Here is a 15,500-nt window from a genome sequence, read left to right as displayed (position 1 = left end):
GCAGATCACATGACTCTGCACCCAAATCCCACTGCGTTTGCCATGTGGACCAGAAGTTAGGCTCTATGCAAGTCTGAGAAACTCACATTGAGGCATACGGGTAAGTGGGGGGTAAGGAAGAGGGAATTGGACCAATAAAAGAAAAATCTTGTAGTGTTTCTTAAGTCCAATATGCTTATTACCTATGGGAACAGATTGCATCCCGAAGCACTGAAGTCACCTTCATGGTGCGGTATATTGGATACAGAGACGTAGACTTCTTTTATTTCACATTTTATTAATTCAGTGTAAAATACAGATATAAAACATTGTAATCCCACATGTAAAATGTACTGTACATCGTCATACTGATCTCTGGAAACATTAGTGTTTAGACGTTTTCTACATTCAACTTACAGCAAGACCCAGATACTGTACCTAGAGGTGGTCAGGCTACAGCGAGTATGTACTGCTTGTAACCCAGTGTCTTGACATTGAACACCACTTCTATATCACATTACCATTGGCCTTAGGTCTTGTCAGTTTCAGGACTGTGGGCTGGACGTTTTTCACACCACCCGTAATATGAGGCCAATTTAATCCATAGATGACATTCATGGGAAGGACAGCCTCACCAGCAAAGTCATTAGTGGAGAGCCAATCATGATCCATGACAGTAAAGACAATGCAGGCAGACTTCCTCCGACACTGCTCTGACGAGACTGAGCTGTGGAAGACATTACAGTATATTAGGGGCACGCAGCTTATTTTACATATACTCATCAAGTGGAAAATGTAAAAAGTAAATCTATACAAAGTATACAGAGCAACATCTGCATGGAGGTTGCATGTTCCCTCTGTGCTTACACAGATTTCCTCCCAAACACTAACATACTTAAACGCGTTGTCTACTATGCACGGAGGGGCAAATTTACTATTGAATAGTACACCAGAAAACTGTCTTACATGCTTTACGGCACACTGAGGGTGCATTCATACGAACGTATATCGGCTCGGTTTTCACGCTGAGCCGATATACGTCATCCTCGTGTGCAGGGGGGGGGAGGCTGGAAGAGCCCAGGAGCAGGAACTGAGCTCCCGCCCCCTCTCCGCCCCTCTGCACTGTTTGCAATGGGGAGAGGCGGGACAGGGGTGGGGCTAATTCACGGCACTTAGCCCCGCCCCCGTCTCACCTCCTCTCATTGCAAATAGTGCAGAGGGGCGGAGAGGGGGTGGGGAGGAGGCAGAGAGGGGGCGGGAGCTGAGTTTCTGCTCCTGGGCTCTTCCAGCCTCCCCCCCTGCACATGAGGACAACGTATATCGGCTCGGCGTGAAAACCGAGCCGATATACGTTCGTGTGAACGCACCCTTATGATGTGACTTTTTTCAGTGGATACAATTAAAAAAAATCAATACTTTTCCGGTTAGGAGTTGTGGCTTCACGGGAAAGGAGCACAACCTATCTGTGCCATTAGAAAGGGACCCTCCTAAGGGTGTGGAGTGCTGAAGAATATATCGCTGCCATATAAGCAACAGGAACTACATTTACATAAGGGAACAATGCTGAGATGAAAAATAAAACCATGCTTTCTCTAAGAGCCCTCATCTGCCTCGCATTGCACTTTAGCCTATGGGATTCAGATCTAGGGTAAACCATAACGTAGGTGGAGCATGGGTCATGGAGTAAGCACTTCTAGACTCCTTACATGGTCCATAAAGAGAATGTGTAACAATGAAAACTCCCTTGCAGCTACTATAATGAGTAGAAAGCAGAAGAGCCAGATTCCAGTCATGTCATTATTATATCTGAACTCACTTTCACTCCCCGCAGTAAACCTGCAAACAATTTGTGCTCTGCATTATAATATATCCCCCAGACTCCTAAACTCTGACAAACACCACAGGGGACTCCTAGATGCTTCATTAGAATACAGTGCACAGGCTATTTGCAGACTTGCTGCAGGGGGAGTGAAAGTGAATTCAGAGATAATCATTACATCACTGAAATTATCTCTCTTCAGCTACCCATCTATATATATAAAGACGAAAGCCCTCACTGACTCACTCACTGACTCACTCACTGACTCACTCACTGACTGACTCACTCACTGACTGACTCACTCACTGACTGACTCGCTGACTGACTCACTGACTCACTCACTGACTGACTGACTCGCCAAAAGTTCTCCAACTTCCCGATGTCGTAAAAACATGAAATTTGGCACAAGCATAGATTATCTCCAAAATAGCAAAAGTAATTGGGTCCCAACTCGATTATTCAATTCTAGCGCAAAAGAATTGGAATCGAAATTTAATGTACATAATCTAAATCTCTCACTTCCCAATGTCATAGAAACTTAAAATTTGGCACGAGCATTGAATATGTCATAAATAGGAAAAGCTAATGGGTCACAACTCGATTATTCAATCTATGCGCAAAAGAATTAGCGTCCAAATTTTACGTACGGAATCTAATTCTCTCACTTCCGGGTGTCATAGAAACTCGAAATTTGGCAGGAGCATTGATTATGTCATAAATAGGAAAAGCTAATGGGTCCCAACTCGATTATTCAATTCTAAGCACCAAAGAATTAGCGTCCAAATTCTACGTACGGAATGTAATTTTCTCACTTTCCGGTGTCATAGAAACGTGAAATTTGGCACGAGCATTGATTATGTCATAAATAGGAAAAGCTAATGGGTCCCAACTCGATTGTTCAATTCTATGCGCAAAAGAATTAGCGTCCAAATTTTATGTACGGAATGTAATTTTCTCACTTACCAATGTCATAGAAACGTGAAATTTGGCACGAGCATTGATTATGTCATAAATAGGAAAAGCTAATGGGTCCCAACTCGATTGTTCAATTCTATGTGCAAAAGAATTAGCGTCCAAATTTTATGTACGGAATGTAATTTTCTCACTTACCAATGTCATAGAAACCTGAAATTTGGCACGACCATTGATTATGTCATAAATAGGAAAAGCTAATGGGTCCCAACTCGATTATTCAATTCTATGCACAAAAGAATTAGCGTCCAAATTTTACGTACGGAATGTAATTTTCTCACTTTCCGGTGTCATAGAAACGTGAAATTTGGCACGGGCATTGATTATGTCATAAATAGGAAAAGCTAATGGGTCCTAAATCCAATTATTCAATTCTAAGTGCAAAAGAATTAGCGTCCAAATTTTACGTATGAAATCTAATTCTCTCACTTCCTGATGTCATTTTATATAAAGGAAACGTTGCATGGTTACCTCCACGTGGTGTTTCCTGGGTAACGCAAGAGAACTATGCAAAATGGTGAACATATGTTTTTCCGGTATCTCTAAAGTAACCACAACTACATAAGATTTTCCGTGTGAACACCAGATAAACACCAGTACCAAATTAACTCGGGCGAAGCCGTGTATATCAGCTAGTACATTATAATAGTTTAGTGACATTTTCCCTTTAAAATAGAAGAAAACTGTTACTCATATACTTACAAGTAAAACAGCTCATCATACACTGGGTGTAAAGTTTTAGCTTTAACTTGTGTTCGTTGACCTTTCACCATTGGGAAAATATGATGGGGACAGAGCTCAATGATGACGAAGGGATCACTAAGACCTATAGAATATTATAGCATTAGACATAGAAATCATCTGCAGATAGTCGATCACATATAGCATATATCTTAAAGAGGCTCCTAGTATACATAGCATATTATCATATGTACATTATATAATGCTGCAGAGATCATTAGAAGTAAACGGCCTTCTTTAAATTCTCGATACACAGTTGTTTGTGTCAAACTGTCACTTACAGTACTGCTTTTTTGCAAATGCTGGCTGTAGACACAAATGCAACAGCACCCCCTTTCAAATTTTAAAGGGAACCCGTCACCAGTTTTTGAGATAAACAGGGAGCATGATGGTCTAGCAATTTTTACAAGCATTCTACATATGTAGTTATTAAAATTGCAATTGTCTGATTCAACCCCAAAAACATACCTTCACAGCTGCATGTGCAATCTGTTACTTGGGCCCTCGGAGTCACTGTGGTGGAGCCAAAGCCTTCCCAATTGACTGTTTGTACAGGGACCATTCTGCTTACATTGACCCTCCATGTGCTTGTGACATCATACTAGAAGTGCTGCTGTAAAGGTTTTTTGGAGTGAACAGCACACAGACAATTACTTGTCTGTGTCATTGGGTAAAGCTGCTACCGCTAGGAGATGGACACAGAGCACAATAAGAGTTTGTCCCTCCCACTAGCTATACCCCTCCTGCAGGCACTGAGATACAGTTTACCCCTCCTGCAGGCCCATAGCAGGCGGGCCTTCCTGCTCTCTAGGTCTCTGCGCTTATCCCCTAGCTGGGAGCTGAAATGAAGAAAATAAAGACACGGTGAGTAAACGGGATTCGTAATTATGGCACTACCACCCCTCACCTCCCTACTTCCATCTCCCCCTCCTCCTAAGCAGATAAGAGGAGGTGAACCTCTCACTGGCGCTCCTTTAGGCTCTGACGCTGTGGTTGGCACTGCCTTACCCTGCGACATTACAGTTGCAGATCACTGGTCCTTTCAGGTACCACTAGCACTTTTGGGTCCTGTCATCGCAAAAGTGTAGATTTTTAACCATTTGTAGAGCCGCGCCATTTTATTGCTATGATTGTAAAGGCGGAAATGGCCTTCACTGATGGGCATTATGGACATGTTTTAGATCAGTGGTCCCCAACCTTTTTGGCACCAGGGACCGGCTTCAAGCAAGAACATTTTTACAAGGCCTGGCAAGGTTGGGCGGGACATGGGCGGGGCTTTGGTTATATGGGGCGGGGTTATGAAGGGGGTTGGAGTTTAGTGCATTCTTATTTAATTATGACATTTAGAATGTCCTGGCAGTACACACATAGGGCAGTATATAATCTATCCCTCCCCCAGCACACACATAGGGCAACATATAATTTATCCCCCCCCCCCCAGCACACACATAGGGCAACATATAATTTATCTCCCCCCCTCCCCTCCAGCACACACATAGGGCAGCATATAATTTATCTCCCCCCCCCCCCAGCACACACATAGGGCAGCATATAATTTATCCCCCCCCCCCAGTAATTAGCAGCCCCCCCCCCAGTAATTAGCAGCGCTTCTCCCTGTAATAAGTAGCCCCCCCCCCTCAGTAATAAGCAGCCCCCCCCCCCCAGTAATAGGCAGCCCCCCTCTGTAGTAAGCAGCCCCCCCGTAGTAAGCAGCCTCCCCCAGTAGTAAGCAGACCCCCCCAGTAATAACAGTAATAAGCAGCCCCCCCTGCCCAGTTGTAAGCAGCCCCCCCGTAACAAACAGCCCCCCCAGTTGTAAGCAGCCCCCCCCCAGTAACAGGCAGCCCCCCCCAGTAGTAAGCAGCCCCCACCCCTCAGTAATAACCAGAACCCCCCCCCCCCCCCTTCAACCCATATACTTACCTCCCCGCTGTCATCGTCGGTCCCTCTCTGCTTGCCCAGACGTCAGTGTGCAGCCCGGCACGCTTCCTCCCCGAGTCCTCTCCTGCGGAACTCATGAGCAGGGAACTCGGGGAGGAGGTTCCTGGTTGCACACGGAGGTCAGTGTGTGCCGGGACCAGCGCGATTACCAGCGGGGAGCTGGGGCGCCCCCGCTGGTAATCGCCTCAGTGGTCAGCGGCGTCGGCACGCTGCGGGCCACATAGCACAAGGCAGCGGGCCCGATTTTGCCCGCAGGCCTTGTGTTTAGAAGAAAAGTTCCGCGGACCGGCGCTGACCTCCTAACGGCCCGGCCCCGGTCTGCGGACCGGTGGTTGGGGACCCCTGTTTTAGATGACGTGACAGCCGTTTGTCATCAGTATTTGCCTTTTGCGATCTACTGGGCAAATGTTGTCGGCATTTGTCCAATAGAAAATAATTGCAATACTGATGCAAATATGCTGATAGATCGTGAAAAGGCTGCAAACCTTCCACAGCAGAATTGGCTGCAGAAAATCCACAGGATTTTACAGAATCAGCAGTGTGGATGAGACTTCAAGGAATCTCAAGCAAACGCTGCAGTGGAAATCCGTCGCGTAAAATAACCTACAGTGCAGATTTTAATTCTGCATCTTGTCAATCCATGCTGCGGATTCTTAGCGCTGATTTCACCGTTTCATAAATGGAGTTGAAATCCATGACAAAGTTGGCCTGATTTGCACCAAAATCCAGAGCGGAATGCTTTACGATGAGGGAATGTAGCCTTTAGCTGTATAATTGGCAATGACCTTTTCTATTCCGTTGTCACCGGCATTTGGTATCTATGCAGTCTTAAAAAGATGTTTGTAATTTTTCAGATTAACAAATGATGAAAGTGATGAAGAAGAGTCGTCTGATGAGGAAGAAGAAGAGGGTAGTAGTGATGCTGCGAAAGGAAGTGATGAAGCCTCTGGAGAGGAGAGTGAGGAGGAGGAGGATGATAAGGCAGCCTGTAGTAAACCTGTTGTTTGGAAAGGAGTCAAAAAGAGACTCAGAGACTGAATTGGGAAAACCATGATCGTCACATCCCTCTGTATGAAATCATATATGTATAGTATTTTGTACTGTAAATGTACATGTTAAGTATTAAAATTAATTAAAATTTTCATTAGTCATCACATATTGGGCTTATTACATATTGATTTGTTTTAACCTTTGGCTGACAGCTGATGTGCATCGGATATGCATGGGGTTTGTATGAAGTGGGCCCTATCTGGCTATTAACAAGTAAAGGCCCGTTTAGACAACGATTATCGCTCAAAAGCCGTCTTTTGAGTGATAATCATTGTGTCTAATTGCACTGACATTGTCCAGTTTTCGTTAAGCAGTCGCTGAACTTTCAGCATGCTGAAAGATAGCGATCAGTTATCAGGCATTCACAGCGGAATACAGCTGATACTATTGTTTCAGTTGTATCCTGCTCTCTGAAGACAGGCGGGGGATATAAAGAACACAGCTGTCCAGCTGTGTTCTTCATCCCCCACTCGGAGCGCTTGGCTGTATAACAGCCGGTCACTCTGAGCAGGGAACAGCTGGATGCAGAAGACATGCAGCCCCGCTTGTCTTCCGCATCCCCCGATTGGAGCGCAAGGTGATCGCTCAACGTTTGAGCAATCACCTTGCGCTATAAATGGAAACCCAATTATTGCTCAAAAGACATCTTTTGAGTGATAGTAATTGTGTTTAAATGGGCCTTTACTAGATATGAGCAAGCACGCTTGGCAAGGTCAGATATTCGAGCGAGCCTCGCTCATCTCGACTAACTGCCCTCTCCTCCGAGCGTGCGCGCGCGGTGGGGGTGGGGGGTGGGGGTGGAAGAGAGAGACATCCCGCTCCCCTCCGCTTTTCCCTGCCGACCCCCGCTACCTCACCGAGCACGCTCGGAGAAGAAGGCAGTTACTTGAGATGAGCAAGGCTCGCTCAAGTAACTGACCTTACCGAGCGTGCTCACTTATCTCTAGCCTTTACATCTTGTGGTCAGTACTGGCAGCAGCATTTAAATGGCCCAACAGAAGGGGCTCCCACTGTCTGCCGATCTCTGAGATCTCGGGGTGCCATTCATTGTGGAGGCCTGAGAGCTGCCATGGATTTTTGCCTATAGAATGTCTGCAAAAATACAATATACTGTGATACTGAGAAATTGCAGTATGTTATAATGATTGCAAGTTTAAAGTTCCCTGTGGGAACAAACAAAAAAATGTAAAAATTAGAAATCTGTTTACCTTAAGAAAAAAAAGGAAAGTTTCAACCCCCCCCTTCTTATTTTTAACATTGGATTTATTAAAGTCCTATCAATGAATTTGTAAAACAAACAAAAAGATTTATCCCACACAGTGAAAAGAAATACACAACACTAAAATTGTGTTGTTTTTGGTCATCCTGTCTCGAAGAAAAGATTTAAGAAGCATTTAAAGAGTCATGATGTATCTGAAAATAATACCAATAGAAACTGCAGGATGTGCTGCAAACAAATGAGCCCTCCTACAGCCTCATCGACAGAAAAGTAAAGTCACGGGGTTAGAAGATGACAATGAAACTTTTAGTACGTAACTTTTTTTTCTTTACAAAAAATATTTTTTTTGAAAGTAGTGAAAGAAAATATGGCCGTATCAAATTTATGCTTTATTCGTCCTGACCCACAGAATAAAGTCAGCTGCACCAGGTATGCCGTAAACACAAGATGCCCCCCAAACTAGCACAAGGGTTTTTTCCATTTCATACCACGGAGAAATATTTACAAGTTTTTCAGTACGATAAGTTGTACCATAGAAAACTACAGCTTGTCCTGCAAAAAACAACACCTCGAGGCAGCTATGTCGATTGAAAAATAATTTTTTTTTTTAAAGCCGGGCAACCGCTTTAATTTTTTTTTCAACAGCTGTCCATGCAATAAAATAATAAAAAATACAAACTGTGACCTCTGATTGGCTGCAGTGGTCACCTGACTTCCACTTTCAGTACAATCAGACCTTACAGGAGCTGCTGCACCGTTATCCAGGGGTAGAAGAAAGTTGTTTTGCGGGAAAACGCCTCAATAGAAATGGTGTCCACGGCATCGCGGATCCTGTTTGCTAAGGACACGTCTCCTACGGAGCAGGAGAGGTTGGTCCTATGGATGAGGAAGCCCAAGGTAACAGTAGTGCCGCATATTTCTTGTGTGACACCCTTGTGCTGGTGACATCGACGACGCCTGGAGTTCTGTGGTGTTCGGACGCAGCGCCTACAGAGTGGAAGGGGTCAGTGATGATTGCAGAAGGCCCATGAAACAAGTGCCTTATGGCCACCAGATCGGGGCGTTGCACATGACATGTATATGCTGGTGAGAGACGCCACATGATGGCAAACGCAGCGTATTATGCAGTGAAAAAACGTCCATGGGACTTACCCATAAGTTGTGATTGTGTAAGGAGATGCCGAGTTATGACACAATTCACACCACATCCACAGCTAAATGGTGCCCATTTGGCTGCAGTTTTTTATTGCAGATCCTAACCCCTGTAGTTCAAGAATTGAATTCTGTAACATAAATGGACATTCTGCAGATTTGTCGCAGAAAATTTCCGCACCGTGTGAATATTTTTGAAAACTGCCTCTGGATTGTACTGTAAGGCTGGGTTCAGATGGGGCGGAAATTCCGCCGGCAATCTTAAGGCCGAGCTTAAACACCAAAGTGGCCAAGATTTGCGCAACATGCAATAGCCCATTGATTTTTATTGGGCCACTCATACTTAGGTGTGTGAAAAAACACATCATTCACGTGAAAGAGAACTGCAGCATGCACTATAATGTTTGGAGATTGGCATCACGCAGCAAACAAACATCACTGTGTAGTTGTTGTGCAGCGCGCCGCTTCTCACGGCCATAATAATGGTGGCCAAAAACAATTGTACTATATTTTTCAGTGTATCTTCCATATATATATGGCGGCAAATTCTGAATATGAATTCACATGAAAAATGCGTCAAAAAGACGCGTTCTTTGGAGGCAGAATTACCGTGGACATTCACACGTAGTGGAACCAGTGCGGATTTTCCGGAAGGAGAATTTGGACCAAAATCTGCATCAAATTCCATGTAAAAAAACCGCACAATTGGTGTGGACTTCAAAGGGGTGACGTCTGCTGCGGTGCCAAGTCAAAGGGCGAAATCTGTTGCAAATCTGTTTAATAAAATACAAAAAAAATCAACAATGGTACAGAATGTGATGTAAATATTCCGCTGTGGAAAACCTGCATCGATTCTGTTACGTGTACCCTATGGCTGGGTTCACACAATCCAGAATTGCCGCAGAATTTCGGTGCAGACTTTCTGCAAGGAAATTCCACTGGCAATTCTAATCCCGGGATGAAGCAGCAAATTGGACGAGATTTGCAAAATTCTAGTCCACATGCTGCGGCTAAGCTGCGCTGAAATTAACATGGCGCACGGAAATCCAAGCCGCAGCATATCAATATTATTGCCGTTTCCACTGCGGCCAACTCCCTTCTTAATGGGGAAGAGCTGGCCGCAGAGGAATAAGCCGCTTGAAAACCCGCTGGACTTCAAGCTGCGGAAATCTTGTGGAATTTCCGTGCTGTCCCACTGCGGAAATTCGCGTGAGATTTCCGCGGGATTTCCATCCTGTGTGACCGCAGCCTAAGGTCTCCCTCACACATGCGTTACGGTAAGCACCGCGATTTAAATCACGGTGGTTTGCCGCAATTTTACTTTCGCTTTTAGCCTCAGGGAGCTGCGGCTGACAGCGGAGTTTAACATACCTCACCATTGATGAGGTGCGCTAAACAGGCAAAAATAGAATAGCCACCGCTCGAAAATCGCGGCACTGCGATGGAGCTGCTGTATAAGCGGTCTCATTGAAAACAATTTTTTAATACAAAGGAAAAAGGGAGGAGTTAATGCAATTTATATGAATAATATCTACAATACATAGGTAAAAAGGATGAAAACGCCTGTGCTTGGTAATTTATGAGAAGAAATTTATCATGAGAAATTAGGGTAATACAATAGTGTTTAATTCATTCATGCATTTTTCCACCTGAACACCATAAGGCATTAAGCCTCAAGAGAGCGGAAAAACTGTATTAAAAAACTCCAGAAAAATGCATGCTGGGTCTTGGCCAAATAGTGCCTATAGTTGAAGAGCAGGAAATTGCAATGAAATTGCAAAACTGAAGCAAAAGATTGTCAGGACAGCACCAGGACTGACGATGAAATGGGTTAACCAGGCGTCCGCCATGTAATGGGACACAGGCAGGATATCATTGCGCAGTACAAGTGTCTCTCCCTCGAGGGTCAGCTGTCTGAGGCTCCACAGTCCATCTTTACGTTGACTTTGGGCAAGAGATTTTGCCAATACTCTAGGACTGCATGATCTTTTCCGAATGTGACTCCCAGGATCTTGATAAAGTCCAGCTGGATGGAGAAAGGGGACGTACTATGAACTCCAACCTCCCGCAGTTGACTTTGGCTCCTGTAGCTTGACCATATTCCTCACAGGTCCGGATAAGCACCATCACGAAGTTCATTGTCGAGCAAATACTTGGCCACCTGGTTCTCTGGATTTCTATGAATAGACTCTGTAAAGAAATTCATGACACAAAAAAAAGAGAAGATGTAAAAGAAGGCAGTTTTATCTGAGCACAAAAGAGACCCAAGGTTATGGACGGAAGCGGGGGACCGTCGAAAGAAAAAGGGCCGGCCCCGCAAAAAAGCAAAGACGGAAGTGGGCGGAAGCGGAGGACCGTCGCCAGAAAAAGGGCCGGTCCCGCCAAAAAGCAAAGAGGGATGCGGGCGGAAGCGGGGGACCGTCGCCAGAAAAAGGGCCGGTCCCGCCAAAAAGAAAAGAGGGATGCGGGCGGAAGCGGGGGACCGTCGCCAGAAAAAGGGCCGGTTCCGCCAAAAAGCAAAGAGGGATGCGGGCGAAAGCGGGGGACCGTCGCCAGACAAAAGGGCCGGTCCTGCCAAAAAGCAAAGAGGTATGCGGGCGGAAGCGGGGGACCGTCGCCAGAAAAAGGGCCGGTCCTGCCAAAAAGCAAAGAGGGATGCGCGCGGAAGCGGGGGACCGTCGCCAGAAAGAGTGCCGATCCCTCCGAAAAGCAAACAGGGATGCAGGCGGAAGCAGGGGACCGTCGCCAGAAAGAGGGCCGGTCCCTCCGAAAAGCAAACAGGGATGCGGGCGGAAGCAGGGGACCATCGCCAAAAAGAGGGCCGATCCCCCCGAAAAGCAAAGAGGGATGCGGGCGGAAGCAGGGGACCGTCGCCAGAAAGAGGGCCGGTCCCACCGAAAAGCAAAAAAGGATGCGGGCGGAAGCGGGGGACCGTCGCCAGAAGGAGGTCCGGTCCCGCCGAAAAGCAAAGAGGGATGCGGGCGGAAGCGGGGGACCGTCGCCAGAAAGAGGGCCGGTCCCGCCAAAAAGCAAACAGAGATGCGGGCGGAAGCGGGGGGCCGTCGCCAGAAAAAGGGCCGGTCCCGCCAAAAAGCAAAGAGGGATGCGGGCGGAAGCGGGGGACCGTCGCCAGAAAAAGGGCCAGTCCCGCCAAAAAGCAAAGAGGGATGCGGGCGGAAGCGGGGGACCGTCGCCAGAAAAAGGGCCGGTCCCGCCAAAAAGCAAAGAGGGATGCGGGCGGAAGCGGGGGACCGTCGCCAGAAAAAGGGCCGGTCCCGCCAAAAAGCAAAGAGGGATGCGGGCGGAAGCGGGGGACCGTCGCCAGAAAAAGGGCCGGTCCCGCCAAAAAGCAAAGAGGGATGCGGGCGGAAGCGGGGGACCGTCGCCAGAAAGAGGGCCGGTCCCGCCAAAAAGCAAAGAGGGATGCGGGCGGAAGCGGGGGACCGTCGCCAGAAAGAGGGCCGGTCCCGCCAAAAAGCAAAGAGGGATGCGGGCAGAAGCGGGGGACCGTCGCCAGAAAAAGGGCCGGTCCTGACAAAAAGCAAAGAGGGATGCGGGCGGAAACGGGGGACCGTCGCCAGAAAAAGGGCAGGTCCTGCCAAAAAGCAAAGAGGGATGCGGGCGGAAGCGGGGGACCGTCGCCAGAAAGAGGGCCGGTCCCGCCAAAAAGCAAAGAGGGATGCGGGCGGAAGCGGGGGACCGTCGCCAGAAAAAGGGCGGGTCCCGCCAAAAAGCAAAGAGGGATGCGGGCGGAAGCGGGGGACCGTCGCAAGAAAAGGGGCCCGGTTCCGCCAAAAAGCAAAGAGGGATGCGGGCGAAAGCGGGGGACCGTCACAAGAAAAGGGGCCCGGTTCCGCAAAAAAGCAAAGAGGGATGCGGGCGAAAGCGGGGGATCGTCGCCAGAAAAAGGGCCGGTCCCGCCAAAAAGCAAAGAGGGATGCGGGCGGAAGCGGGGGACCGTCGCCAGAAAGAGGGCTGGTCCCGACGAAAAGCAAGGAGGGATGCGGGCGGAAGCGGGGGACCGTCGCCAGAAGGAGGGCCGGTCCTGCCGAAAAGCAAAGAGGGATGCGGACGGAAGCGGGGGACCGTCGCCAGAAAGAGGGCCGGTCCCTCCAAAAAGAAAAGAGGGATGCGGGCGGAAGCAGGGGACCGTCGCCAAAAAGAGGGCCAATCCCGCCGAAAAGCAAAGAGGGATGCGGGCGGAAGCAGGAGACCGTCGCCAAAAAGAGGGCCGGTCCCACCGAAAAGCAAAGAGGGATGCGGGCGGAAGCGGGGGACCGTCGCCAGAAGGAGGGCCGGTCCCGCCGAAAAGCAAAGAGGGATGCGGGCGGAAGCGGGGGACCGTCGCCAGAAGGAGGGCCGGTCCTGCCGAAAAGCAAAGAGGGATGAGGGCGGAAGCGGAGGACCGTCGCCAGAAAGAGGGCCGGTCCCGCCAAAAAGCTAAGAGGGATGCGGGGGACCGTCGCCACAAAGGGGGCCGGTCCTGCCAAAAAGCAAAGAGAGATGCGGGTGGAAGCGGGGGACCTTCGCCAGAAAAGGGGCCAGTCCCGCCAAAAAGCAAGGAGGGATGCGAGCGAAAGCGGGGGACCGTCGCCAGAAAGAGGGCCGGTCCCGCCAAAAAGCAAAGAGGGATGCGGGCAGAAGCGGGGGACCGTCGCCAGAAAAAGGGCCGGTCCTGCCAAAAAGCAAAGAGGGATGCGGGCGGAAGCGGGGGACCGTCGCCAGAAAGAGGGCCGGTCCCGCCAAAAAGCAAAGAGGGATGCGGGCGGAAGCGGGGGACCGTCGCCAGAAAAAGGGCCGATCCCGCCAAAAAGCAAAGAGGGATGCGGGCGGAAGCGGGGGACCGTCGACAGAAAAAGGGCCGGTCCCGCCAAAAAGCAAAGAGGGATGCGGGCGGAAGCAGGGGATCGTCGCCAGAAAGAGGGCCGGTCCCGCCAAAAAGCAAAGAGGGATGCGGGCGGAAGCGGGGGGTCGTCGCCAGAAAAAGGGCCGGTCCCGCCAAAAGGCAAAGAGGGATGCCGGCGGAAGCGGGGGACCGTCGCCAGAAAGAGGGCCAGTCCCGCCAAAAAGCAAAGAGGGATGCGAACGTAAGCGGGGGACCGTCGCCAGAAAGAGGGCCGCTCCCGCCAAACAGCAAAGAGGGATGCGGGCGGAAGCGGGGGACCGTCGCCAGAAAGAGGGCCGGTCCCGCCGAAAAGCAAAGAGGGATGCGGGCGGAAGCGGAGGACCGTCGCCAGAAAGAGGGCCGGTCCCGCCGAAAAGCAAAGAGGGATGCGGGCGGAAACGGGGGACTGTCGCCATAAAGAGGGCCGGTCCCGCCAAAAAGCAAAGAGGGATGCGGGCGGAAGCGGGAGACCGTCGCCAGAAAGAGGGCCGGTCCCACCAAAAAGCAAAGAGGGATGCGGGGGACCGTCGCCAGAAAGAGGGCCGGTCCCGCCGAAAAGTAAAGAGGGATGCGGGCGGAAGCGGGGGACCGTCGCCAGAAAGAGGGCCGGTCCAGCCAAAAAGCAAAGAGGGATGCGGGCAAAAGCGGGGGGCCGTCGCCAGAAAGAGGGCCGGTCCAGCCAAAAAGCAAAGAGGGATGCAGGTGACCGTCGCCAGAAAGGGGGCCAGTCCCGCCAAAAAGCAAAGAGGGATGCGGGTGGAAGCGGGGGACCGTCGCCAGAAAAGGGGCCAGTCCCGCCAAAAAGCAAGGAGGGATGCGGGCGGAAGCGGGGGACTGTCGCCAGAAAGAGGGCCGGTCCCGCCAAAAAGCAAAGAGGGATGCGGGCAGAAGCGGGGGACCGTCGCCAGAAAAGGGGCCGATCCTGCCAAAAAGCAAAGAGGGATGCGAACGGAAGCGGGGGACCGTCGCCAGAAAAAGGGCCGGTCCCGCCAAAAGGTAAAGAGGGATGCGGGCGGAAGCGCGGGACCGTCGCCAGAAGGAGGGCCGGTCCCGCCAAAAAGCAAAGAGGGATGCCGGCGGAAGCGGGGGACCGTCGGCAGAAAAAGGGCCGGTCCCGCCAAAAAGCAAAGAGGGATGCGGGCGGAAGCGGGGGACCGTCGCCAGAAGGAGGGCCGGTCCTGCCGAAAAGCAAAGAGGGATGCGGGCGGAAGCAGGGGACCGTCGCCAAAAAGAGGGCCGGTCCCACCGAAAAGCAAAGAGGGATGCGGGCGGAAGCGGGGGACCGTCGCCAGAAAGAGGGCCAGTCCCGCCACAAAGCAAAGAGGGATGCGGACGGAAGCGGGGGACCGTCGCCAGAAAGAGGGCCGGTTCCGCCAAACAGCAAAGAGGGATGCGGGCGGAAGCGGGGGACCGTCGCCAGAAAGAGGGCCGGTCCCTCCAAAAAGAAAAGAGGGATGCGGGCGGAAGCAGGGGACCGTCGCCAAAAAGAGGGCCGGTCCCGCCGAAAAGCAAAGAGGGATGCGGGCGGAAGCAGAGGACCTTCGCCAAAAAGAGGGCCGGTCCCGCCAAAAAGCAAAGAGGGATGCGGGCGGAAGCGGGGGACCGTCGCCAGAAGGAGGGCCGGTCCCGCCGAAAAGCAAAGAGGGATGCGGGCGGAAGCGGGGGACCGTCGCCAGAAGGAGGGCCGGTCCTGGCGAAAAGCAAAGAGGGATGCGGACGGAAGCGGGGGACCGTCGCCAGAA

General features: G+C 50.3%; 1 long non-coding RNA gene across 2 annotated transcripts; it reads right to left on the bottom strand.

The window, feature by feature from the left end:
• Nucleotides 1–257: 257 nt before the first annotated feature.
• LOC136576271 (uncharacterized) lies at nt 258–4,317 on the bottom strand. Of its 2 annotated transcripts, XR_010786331.1 has the most exons (3): nt 3,980–4,317; nt 3,473–3,596; nt 258–706 (listed from the first exon to the last, which is right to left on the bottom strand). It is a non-coding gene; the product is annotated as an uncharacterized lncRNA (long non-coding RNA). The 2 variants fall into 2 exon arrangements; XR_010786330.1 differs by lacking the exon at nt 3,980–4,317 and having other exon boundaries at nt 3,473–3,847.
• Between the last annotated feature and the right edge of the window lie 11,183 nt (nt 4,318–15,500).

The sequence above is a fragment of the Eleutherodactylus coqui genome, chromosome 1 (assembly GCF_035609145.1).
Source record: "Eleutherodactylus coqui strain aEleCoq1 chromosome 1, aEleCoq1.hap1, whole genome shotgun sequence".
Lineage (NCBI taxonomy): Eukaryota > Metazoa > Chordata > Amphibia > Anura > Eleutherodactylidae > Eleutherodactylus > Eleutherodactylus coqui.
This window is presented reverse-complemented; position numbering and strand designations above follow the sequence as displayed.